We start from the raw sequence: 12,777 nt of genomic DNA, 5'->3' as shown, positions 1-12,777 counted from the left end.
CACTATGATAAAGTCTGTTTTATCTGAGTGCATCAGCCTTTTGTGCATCAACAGAAATAAAACAGTGACAAAAAAGATTCCCATGATTCCTTACTGTAACCCGTCAATAGCAAAGACCTGAGGCTGCTCCCTCTCCACCCTAAACACATCATTATATTTATGCAGGTTAAAGCAATAAGTGTGATATGTTAAACACATTCGCTCACAGATTCACAATGCTGCCGGGCACAGTGACACTTCAGCACAGATGAAGAGCTGACCCAAATAAAAGAAAACACGAGACAAAGGGAAAAGAAGCTAAGCTACGGTCTCTTTTCATTTCTGTTAGGGACACAACGCCCCGTGGGGAAAAACACAATACAGTTACTCTTTTTTTGTGTGTCTTTGCACACACACACACACACACACACACACCCTGTTTCTCTCTCTTTAATCTACAGTAGATAACAGGGTCAAGTTACAGTCTTTCACAGGGCTTTCAACGACACACACACGAATGCAGTGATGTGGAGGAAAGTGGAGGCTAAGGCCACATCCACACGAAGCCAATGCTTCCCCTGATAATTTTTTTTCCTCCGTAAACACAGAGATGCTACATTCGACTGTTTTAGACACATAACTGATGGTTTCACAATGCATACATGAATTGCACAATTGTAGTACTATTTTTTTTAGTGCTTATGTTAACAGATTTGAGCATTTACACTGCATCATGTGTGAGCATCACAGAAGCAGAAGTACATACATAACATCCGTAATTTAACTGCTGATCCACTCGGTTAACTGTGATGATGTGATAGGTTACATGATTGTGATGCAGGAAACTATGGTGATTTCAAACCATGGGAAAGTGTATAATTATACGCAAAAAAAAAATACTCAGCAATGGTGTTGATTAAAGCAATAAGCCCCAAAAAGCAGTGGGTTACAGTGGGTTTTAGGCACGACGCGGAAGCTGTTATAAAATGCACTGTAACACACTGTTTCGCGGGGCTTATTACTTTTATAAAACGGGTACATCATATGCATAGCAGGATTTCATAAAATAAAATAAAAATAAGTTGTAATTATATTAGTACAAATATTACTCTTCCACCAAACAAAGTAGTTCCTCAGAATCAAGTGTGACTGAAACAAAGTGCAGTTCCCAACCAACATAAACGCAGCAAAGACACAATGAAAATATGATTAAAGACTGTGGTGTTTATTTTTATAAATCAACATTCATCTAAATTATACTTTAACATTTATATTGTGCAACTGTTGAAGTCATGATCAAATATGGATAATAACGGAAATATGGATTTGAAGTAGAAATTCCTCAGGGAACGTTTTCTCTTGACGAGATGACTCAACAATATTTATCTGGATGTCGGCATTAATTGTGCAATTGTAGAAAAATTTAAAATATGATTAAAGTTTATTTTCATAAATCAGTACGTAGCAACAGTGGCGCAGTGACACTTATGTAATGCAGTCTGAACGGTGGGGTTACCGGGTATTTTATCACGGCTTAGAACGCATTTCAACAAATCAGAATGAAGGATCAGACTGGGCCATTTTTATAATGATGAATTTGCACATGGTTTGTCTTAAAGCATATTAAAGTCAAAAGTAGCAATTGTCTTATTTTCTCCGTGGTGATGTATATCCAAGTGAAACAGCTTCTGAAATTAATAAAAGGTAGGGCTTGAATTCGTCCATCGAGAACTGATTGGATCGTTTGAAGTTGGGTCATGTTGTCAATTGCTAATCTCTGCGAACATCTGCCATACCATATGACCGGAAGTAAAGAGAGATTGTTAAGAGGAAGGGAGGAGATTTAGAGTTTTATAATTAAAGGTCACGTTCTTTCTGATCCCATTTTTAAACCCTAGTTAGTGTCTAATGTTGCTATGTAAGCAATAAGGTACGAGAGGCTGTGCTGTATCGTGAATAAGTAACGGCTGAAGGGTGTTGTTAGGCACGCAGCGAAGTGGAGTGCCTGCAACCCCTTCAGCCGTTACTTATTCACGATACAGCACTTGCCTCGAGTACCTTATTGCTTTTATAAAACGGTTACCACACAATATTAAAGTAAAAAAAAAATTTGTGCAACTTTCATGAAGTTAAATCAATAAAAGCATTCCTTCCGCTAGAAAAAATAGTCCCTGACTGCGAACAACAACATGAAAGCTCAAATAAAAACAACAAACTGTTCTCAGACTTTGTCTCATATGTTTATGTGTTGCTAAGGGGGTTGCTAAGGGCGCAGTGATATTAAATAGAACCGTTGGGTGAAGCGTTCATAGCAGTGTTTTATCGTAAATAAAACACACCTATTGACCAATCAGAATCAAGGATTGGAACTAACCGTTTTATAAAATAGCATAAATAATACCTGTAAAATTCAATTCAATTCAATTTTATTTATATAGCGCTTTTCACAATACTCAAGTGTTTCAAAGCAGCTGTACATTAATAGAAGCAGTAAAAGCACAGAAAAACGACAGATAGCATAACATAATACACAATAGCATAAGCAGTCAAATTTGCTGCGGCTATGACGCGACATTATGAGCGAGCATATTACTAATGTAACGTCGAGAAGAAGAAGCTAAGTTAAGCCCAAGCAGGCTACCTCAAAGTTAAAAAATAATAAAGCTCAAAGTTCACTGCCAGGCAATATATCTTATTTAACAGAATTCGTCTTTCAAAGCCTAAAGCGAACGGATGGTTTGGAGTACAGCCCTCTACTTCCTGCTTTAATTATGTCACTAGAACAGTTTTTTTTACTAAACTCCGCCTACAGTAATACGTAATAGCAAGCTAAGCTCAACACACTAAAAAAGCTACACAATCAGAACTCGTTACGTATTTCTGAAGAAGGAATTTCATAGAACAGGAAAGTGAAAACAGCACTATACAGATAAGTAAATTGTGTTAAAAAACACGTTTTTTTTTACACGTGAAAGATGAACAAGTGTTATTATATTGAGCACTGTAAACAATCAAACTTCAAAAACACAGAAAGAACCAGACCTTTAAAGATTATTACATTTTTTTTAATGAATACTGAAACTCACAGATAAATAATTTGTAAAAAACAAACACAATATTCCCCAATAAATGCCTTTATAAACACAAAATACAGATATAAACAACCATAAAAACTTGATTTTCACCACAGGGAGACTTGCTGGATCTTTTAAGTAAGACCACAACAAGCAAACAGGTAACATTTTTGACTTAGTATATGACATCTGTCAGTGATTGTTAAATTAAACAGAGATTTTTTAACATTCTTCTTATTCAGCAGACCTTGTGTATCGGAGCGGATGATGGGTCATGTTAAAGACGTAAGCTTCACCATCTGCCCTCCGCTGTCCAACTTCTGCTGCTTCTCTCAGCAGAAAACACTACAGATTTCATAGGAGATAAACAACCATCCGGCAGTTTCTGACAGAGCTATAAAAAACATGTCATAACCCACAACCTGTCAGAAATGCCACAACTCAAACACACATGCGCTTTCCTCTTATCTGACTGGGCAAAAACTCTTCCTCCTACAAACACACACAGATGATAGTGTATTCTCTACATCTTTTCTGTCAAAGATTAAAGGGCCGTTCACATTATAAAAAAGTATAGTTTTAAAAACCGTCTTATATTAAAAAGAATAGTGGAGTTCACACCACAACTATAATGAAAAGGATACAATGAACGATATTGTTGGGATTACTTTCTGAGCGATTTTTTTCCCACCTGATGTACAATAAACCAATGACAGCCAATCAAATTTATTTGAACTTCAAGATGACACTGTGGAGAAGCTTATTGCTGAGGTCCATGACATAAAATTACCTCAGGTATCCAGCGCTGATGTGAAATTGGCTACATGTGAACAATTGCAAATGTTTCTATTACAGGACATTTACAATATTAATTAATGCCATTGATGCCACGTTCGTCTTGTGTCCATACCGTGTTCATGCTTGTGAGTTTCTAGTTTATTGTTATTTTAGTCCTAGTCTGTTGAATGTATCTATAAACTTTATTGTTAGTTGTTATGTCTAGTTTAGTGACAGTTTAGTGTTGTGTTTTATCTTCTTCTGTTTTGCACCCTCGTGGGTTTTGTTTTGTGTTATTTATTCAATAAAGTGTTTTTTGTTCGTCAACGTCTGCAAAAAATGTAATTATTTCAGCTTTTTGTTAAAAAATTTTATTTTTAAAGAAAAATACCCACACTGTAAAAACATTCTGTAGAAATTACAGTATTACTGGGTATTACTGGCAACTAGCTGCCAGTAATTTACTGTAGATTTTACATTTATGTTTTTTACTTGCAACAGTTTCTTTAAAGTTAAATGAACATTACACACTTTCAGTCTTTATCTTCTACATTATACAACAGTTCTTTCTGGTTCTCGAATCTGATTGGCTAAGAGCCATACGATATTGTGCTGATAACAGCACTGTAGCCGCTTCACCTTTAGTATTATTCCGCCACCTAGTGAATGGAGGTCCTAAGCAGGCTCATCTCTGAATGGAAAAACACAGACGCGCTGTTTTGAATCACTCTCCGTGTATCTCATTAGTTTACTAGCTCATAAATCAGTCTGAATCCCCAATCAGAAGTTATTAGTCAAAGATCGGCGCTCTTGGATGTTACGTTACAGTTAATGGGAGAAATGTCTTGTCACATCGTGTGGATTATTAACACTTGGAAAGAGGAATATAAACACTCGTTTTTTTCTGGAGCTATATTTCTTATCAGAACGCGAAAACACTGTGAAACAGCAGGTAAGCACCGCAGCTTTTAAATGTGGACATTGATCATTTACTTTATCGTGACCTGACTATTAAAACATGTTATGAGATATCGCCACTGGTATATTTATAAGCAGCATGCAAAAACATATCTCTGACACTTATAAAAAACAGTTTTATATAGTACTGACAAGAACAAAGTTTAATAATAATAATCGAGTGCTCGTATCACGTTAAGAATAAATGAGAAAGCAATAGTAACGTTATACAAATAGTTTTATTAACTTTTACCTCGCGCCAAAACAATAACAACACAAAAGACACTAAATATGAATTAAAAAACAAGTAATAGTTTGATCATGACACCAAATACTGCTGATTTGATCTCATTTTGACGATCATAAACAAACAAGGCCAACATGAGAGCCGGGGTATCTCTGTCAGAAATGTAGCCCAGAGAGGGCGGTGGTCAGCGGGGCGAGTGAACACTGATGTCCGCTCATGCTTTGGTTCTCATTCGTACCGAATCTCACTAAGCAAACGTTCAAACAGGCGCTATCTTTACTAATCGACTGCAGATTTAAATATAATACATATACATTCTCGACTGAACTAATCTTAAAACTACACTTTGTGACCAAGAAACGGTAATATAAAGTAACGGCTTTTCCGTCCATTGAGTTGTTATGAGCTTCAAAGCAGCCGAAAGTTTTACCTGTCATTCTGGCCGCCCTCAAATCCGTGGCGGAAGAAGTAGTTCTCAAACAAAGAGGCTTTTAAAATAACTCCGTTGTTGTTTTCTAGTTTTCGTTTTTCAAACGTGTGCCGTCGAACTGTTGTATAAAAGCAATATCGCTCTCGGAGTCGTGCGACACAGCTCTATATCATCACGGCTGCGACTGCCTCCGGCACTCGGCCTGCGGCCTCGTGCCTCTGGCCTAATCACAGCCGTGATGATATAGAGCCACACCGCACTCCTACTCGAGCGACACTGCTTAAGTATGTTACTGGCAACCAGCTGCATAATTACAGCATTTTTTTTACAGTGCATATTTAAGAGTTTTTAAGCAGAGAAAGAAATATAGATAGGATGAAACATTTTTTCCCATTCTTTTTGTTTGTTTATTAATTGTTTGAAAGCACATGGTCTGTTCTTTCATTTGATATATTTGTATGTTTATATTTTTACAAGAAAATTTCCTGGTAGACATTTTGTGAAACTTTTGTGAAAATCACAAAAAATGCTGGCGGGCAACTTTTCAAAAAATGGCTGGCAGGGAATGAGTTAATAAACTTCAGCGGAACAAACGTTTAATAAATGAGATAATGATATTAACCCAATGCTCTCGGCACGTACTATACGTTAATCAAATACTTCGATTCAAATGCGCTGAATCCCGGCCTCAAGCCATTCAGAAATACAGCTTTGCTGGCAGAATCCATTAAGAGTTTGATCAAAAATTTCATTGCGTGAACTTTTTTGTGATCATATTCATGTCTTTTGTTTTGAAGTTGCCCTGTCATTTTGTAGTCCTTGGCCATTTCTCAATCTAAAGGCTGCAGCCTCTGGTGGTCACATGTTTAGGCTGCATATGTCATCAAGATTGTCTTTTTTCAGAATGTTAACAATTATAAAGTTGACTATTATTCTTAGTTAATCGCAAATTGTAATTGTTGTAATATGCAAATGTAATGCTCAGTTAACATAGTGATCCTATGTGCATCATGTGTCATTTCAAAATAAGTGACTGCTGCAGACGCATCTAAAGGGTTTATGATAAAAAAGACGCTCGCTTTTGCCAGATACTCATGTGCAATCAGAATTTAGTTTTAAGTTAGTGTCTTGCGAGTATTTTGGAACGTGAGCATCTCTTTTATTATAAACCCTTTCAACGCATCTGCAGCAGGGACTTATTTTGACAAGACACTAGATGCACATGGTTCACATGACACGCCTAACACATATTTTGAAAACACGAGCAACATACATGACACTCCCAATACATATTTTGAAATTCGCGCCCCTCGGAAGAGCAGTCACCAGCCGCCACTGGAAACAGCCTTTGTATCATGGTTATAGTCCTGTGTCCAAGTGTGTCTTGTTACCCTTTATTAGTCTGTGTACAGCGGGGAAAATAAGTATTTGACTCATTATCATTTTTATCTGTAAGGGGATTTCTAAGTGGGCTATTGATACAAAATTTCCACCAGATGTAGCCATCAAGCCAAGTATTGAATTCATACAAACAAATGAGAACATTTAAGTATAAAAGTTGAGTCATAATAAATAGAGTGGAATGAAACAGGGAATAAGTATTCAACACATGAAGAGAACAAGGTGCAAAATGGCATAGAAAGCCAGGAGATCACATGAAATCTGTCAGTATTTAGAGAGAGAAATCCTGCATCCTATCAGTCTTAATTTATATCAGCTGCTTTAGTCCTAATTGATGGCCTATAAAGGCTTCTCATTAGCCAGGAGGACTTCATGATGGGTAAAAGCATAGAACTCTCTCAAGATCTTCGTAATGTTATTGTTGAATTGGGGAATGGTTATAGGTGCATTTCCAGAATGCTGAATGTTCCTGTGAGCACTGTGGGTACTGTTGTTTCAAAGAAAACTATAAGCAATGCACTGAACTGCCATGGCACCCATGCACACTCACCATGCAAGACTCTATTGCTAAATAAAAAGCATGTTGAGGCTCGGTTAAAGTTTGCCAAAGAGCATTTGGAGAAGCCTGAATTGGGAGACTATAGTATGGTCAGATGAAAGCAAAATTGAACTTTTTGGCAGTCATTCTACACACCATGTTTGGAGAAAAAATGGCACTGCCCACCACCCCAAGAACACCATACCAACAGTTAAGTTTGGGGGTGGAACCATCATGGTTTGGGGCTGCTTTTCAGCAAGGGGTACTGGCAGACTTCATAATATTGAAGGCAGGATAAATGGAGAAATGTACCGGGACATTCTGGATAAAAATCTGCTGCCATCTACCAAAAATCTGAAAATGAAAAGAGGGTGGACATTTCAGCAAGACAATGATCCCAAACACAAGGCCAAGGAAACAATGAAGTGGCTTCAAAGAAAGACAATCAAGTTGCTTGAATGGCCCGGTCAATCACCTGACCTAAATCCCATAGAAAATCTATGGTGAGAACTGAAGATCAAAGTTCATAAAAAAGGCCCAAGGAACCTTCAAGATTTAAAGGCCATTTGTGTTTAAGAATTGGCCAGAATCACTCCTGAGCAATGCAGACGACTGGTCTCTCCATACAAGAGGCGTCTAGAAGCTATAATCACCAACAAAGGCTTTTCTACAAAGTATTAAATAAAGTGTGTTCAATACTTATTCCCTGTGTCATTTACTTTATTTATTATGACTCAACTTGTATACTTAAATGTTCCGATTTCTTTGTATGAATATTTGTGTCAATTGCCCACTTAGAAATCACCTTACCGATAAAAATGCTGTTGTGTCAAATACTTATTTTCCTCGCTGTATATACCCCAGTGTTTTCCATTGTCCTTTGTCAGTTACTGTAGGTCAGGGGTCGGCAACAGGCGGCCCTCGGGCCAAAAGTGGCCCGCCAGGAATATAATCTGGCCCGCTGGATTAATTTGAAGTCCGTGTTTTAAATTTTTTTTAATCAGACTTTTTTTATTTTACAATACCAGTTTACATAAATGGCCCCGAGTATCATTCCTTCATTCATTTTTTCAAATCAAGACCAAAAAGAAAATAAAGAAAAACGACTTGTTTTCTATTATTTATTTCCTGAACTAAAATCAAACAACTCGTTTTCTGAATGTGCGCTCAGATCAAAAATAAAAAAAAGAATGAAAACGGGTTCGGACAAATTTTTATTGAACACCTTAGCAGACATATACCAATGAAATAAATTTAAACAGATCAGGTAGCCTACTAACAGATTAGATTTTAATAAGGGTTTTAATAAGGGTTTGAATAGCAACCATGCTTTCCTGTAAGTCTCATTCGCTTACAGTCCGACTTTTGAACTTTTTTCATTATTATTTATTCGCGTATAACACACTAATAAATAATATGTATTACCTGATAAAAAATTGCAAAAATATTTGCATTAAATGCTGCACAAAACTCTTCCTCTAGCCCAGAGGTTCCCAACCACCGGGTCGTGGACAAGTTGCCACCGGCTTGCAAGAATGTCCTGAAAAAATGCGTATACGGGCCGCTCTTTCTCGTTCTCTTTCTCTACCAGCGCATCCGCGATCATAGCTGTCATTAGAGTTTGAGCATACTTCTAAAACACAATCGATCAAATAATTGCAGAGGTATAACTTCATGAATCATTTGCAAATTTACCTCGTAAATCATGTCAATGCGTCATGCGTGAAGACGTTAAACTCCGTGACATCGCAAATTACTGAAAAGTAATTGCAGGCTTTTAGAAATAAACTCTTTTACTGCAGTAATATTTTAACTAATACAATTTTAACGTAAATGTCAAAGGAATCTACTGTTCTGTTCTGTTACTTGAACTTGGGGCACGAGAACAGCAAGTCAAGTTCGTTTACCGTTAATTATTAAGACTAAATGGGCAGATAAATTCGTTAAAAAATGAAAGTAATCCGCCAAAATATGGTTTTACATGTCTATTAAAATAAAGCCATTATTCATTTTCCTAAGTTCTTTGATCTTTGCTTCCGTTTAAAACGTTATAAATTTGGCAAAGGAGGATTTTCAGCAATTAGTTTGAACAGCAATTCCACAACCAACTATGGTTTCGGTTTATGTTGGTTAGAAATTTGAGTGAGAGGCTTTGTCCTATTTAATTTATTATTTATATTTCATTATTTTTTCTAACATTTTTTCTCTGCTGACAATACAATGTTAAAATAATATTTATATTGGCACGAACACAATTTTTGTATAACATTTATAATTGTTATAGGCTACTTCATCTCTCTCTTTTCGTTAGAGACATTTGAATGTGAGATTCTGGAAACGAGATCTAACGTTAAGTTTTGCGGACCCGTCAGGTCGGGAAATAAAGCGGGTGAACACAGAGTGTATTTTAAGCGGTTTACTGAATAGAACCTTGTCGGAGCTGGACAAAAAAAACAGTCCAGCGGAGACCTCCTTAAACCTTAGGTGTGTATGTGTGTGTCCCGGATAAATATTAATTAAAAAGGAATACAGTTCAAAAGTCGGACTGTAAGTCTTTCATGAGAGCATAAATGCCTGTAATATGTTACCACTATAGTACTATTTAAAATGATTTCATTGATATATTATGCCTATAAAGGTGTTAAATAAAAAATGTGTCTAATCCAGTAATTAATTTTTGATCTGAGCAAAAATTAATTACTGGATTAGACAAATTTTTTATTTAACACCTTTATAGGCATAATATATCAATGAAATCATTTTTAACCAACCGTGGTGGTTAATTTTTCATTTTTGTTTTTAATTTGAAAAAACGATTGAACAAATGATTCACAGACTCATAACTATGCTTTTAAAAAAATTTAATGCCGTCTTTTAATAAAGACAATGTTTCTTGACAAAAGATCAGATAGCCTATACTAGGCTAATTAAAAATAAGACGCAAGTGTGGCAACAGCAGTTGGCCCGCCATCTACTGGCTAAAAAAAATATTGGCCCGCGGCCATAGTTACTTGCCGACCCCTGCTGTAGGTGTTACGTGTTGTTTCTCTTCAAGTTTTCTTCATGGTTCTTGTTTTGGATTTTATTTAAGACTTCATGCGCTTAATGTTTTTGACAATGACTCTGGTAAAGACCTACCATGGGTTAATTTAATTTTAACTAGAGATGAGCAATACCACTTTTTTTACACATTTCACGGTATTGATACCAATACTGCTTATTATGCAATATTATACTGTACGATACCCATCACAGAAAACTTACATTTTCAAAAAGCATAACTCTGTTTATATGCTGCTTTCCTCATGAAGCCCTAAAAATGTACACAGAGTCATAATTTTACTATATTTATTTTGTAGAGACGTTTTGGTCCCTAACGTTAAAAATACCAGGACAACCACACACACTTTTATATTTATTCTTATTCATCTAATGGTACACTATCTGAAATAAAGGTACAAAAGTTGTCACTGGGACTGTACCCTTTCAAAAAGGTACACCATTTTACCCAAAGAGTGCATATTAGTACTTCAAAAGTTACATATTGGCAGTTTAAAGATACATATTTGTACCTAAATTGTACATATTAAGACCTTTTTTAAAGGTACTGCCCCAGTGACAGCTTTGTACCTTTATTTTTGACAGTGTAACAACAAAGAGAGGGAGTGCAGCTATTAAGTTACCCATGTGCTCTTTGTACCGGGATAAGGTTTCCCTCCCTGAAAACTCTCCAGTAATGAACAGAGGTAAGCCTCTTTATATGATTTAGGGTGTGTTGTAAGTAAATGTTTAAATCATTTTTTTCTGCAGCCGAGAAGTAACACCACACCACACTGCGTTTTCTTTCAGTATGGTGCTGGAAGTGTTTACATGTGCATGCACATGTTGAATGGCACCTCACTCGCGCTACGCAGTCACAGACCGATCAATGTGTATTGTCAAACTCACAGGAACACTTACTTATGATAAAATCAATAATATGATCAAGATATCGATACTTTTTTAAATAGCATGGATACCAAATTAGGCATCGGATTAGGCATTAGAATAATTCTAGGCATCGATTTAGCGATACTGCATCATCAATGTGCACATCCCTAATTTTAACTCAAATTTACGTAGTGCGACAGGCCTCAGAGCTTTACGTGTGCCTGTTGTTTTTAAATGGCTGCTTAATTCAATTAATTCAATTAAGTCAATTTCCTCAGTTGAGATTGGCTTGCTATAGTGTTGAGCATGTTAATGAGAGGTTGTAATGTATAAGTGCACGTTTGTCATCACGGTGTCATATTGTCAGGGGGTGAATGATGGTAAGATGGCAGTGGTCGTTTGATGCTGTATGTGTGATTGCCGTCAGTAATTACACACTCACTCATCTGATATATTAACTCTAAATGTCCTTTACAGCCTCTCTAATGAATACTCAAACACTGTCACATTCATTTCTCATCTCCCCTGCCTCACACACACACATCTGTGCTGTACTGTTCTGCATTGAAGGTTCACTTCAGGTAAGGAACAGAGAAAAAAGCGAATAAAAGTGAAATTTGAAATCAAAATTTAAACTGCTAGTCATTGGGAACTGGTTTTCCAACAAGATGTTTTTTGATATGGTTATCATGTACAGTAAGTGCTGAAACTAAATCCATGAATGTTGTATGTATGTCAAACATTTGTTTGAATATTTATTGTATGTTCACTTCATTCTATGACAGTTTTATCAACAAGAAAATGAAACCGAGTTTTAATAAATATATATTTTTTACCAAACATACCAAACCTAGAGAAGTAAATATTGTAAATACATTCTTGTAGCTCACACAGTAGATGATGATGCTCAACACCAAGAACAGGTACTGTAAGGACAGCATAAGGCTTACACATATCGTTTTTTTTTTAGTTGACAGTACTTTAAAGGTGCAGTGTGTACATTTTAGCAGCATCTAGTGGTGAGGTTGCGAATTGCAACCAACAGCTCAGTCCACTGCTCACCCATTGCTTTTGAAACGCATAGAGAAGCTAAGGTAGCTGCCACTGGAAAAACATGTCATCGTCAAGGAGACAACTTAGTAAAAAAGTTTGTCCGTTAAGGGCTTCTGTAGAAACATGGCGTCACAAAATGGCGACTTCCACGTAAGGGGACCTTCTGTGTATGTAGATAAAAACGTCTCATTCTAGGGTAATAATGGTTCATAACGGTACATAATGGTTAATTATAAAAAGGTCATAATAAAACACCCCTGATAATATAGATTTGTATATTATTTTGCATTTCTGTCAAGAGATCCTTCTAAAAAATTACACACTGCACCTTTAAATACACAGTCTTTAGCTATAGATGCACTGTAAACACGAACAGTACAATCTACTCATT

At 36.4% G+C, this 12,777-nt stretch overlaps 1 protein-coding gene across 1 annotated transcript in view; it reads right to left on the bottom strand.

Moving 5' to 3' along the window:
* lama2 (laminin, alpha 2) overlaps nt 1–12,777 on the bottom strand; it is a 238,298-nt gene that overhangs the window by 164,193 nt on the left and 61,328 nt on the right. The gene's annotated exons all lie outside the window — the stretch shown is intronic.

The sequence above is a fragment of the Misgurnus anguillicaudatus genome, chromosome 18 (assembly GCF_027580225.2).
Source record: "Misgurnus anguillicaudatus chromosome 18, ASM2758022v2, whole genome shotgun sequence".
In the NCBI taxonomy this organism is placed as follows: Eukaryota; Metazoa; Chordata; class Actinopteri; order Cypriniformes; family Cobitidae; genus Misgurnus; species Misgurnus anguillicaudatus.
Note: the sequence above shows the minus strand (reverse complement) of the source record. Positions and strands in the feature narration are given on the sequence as shown.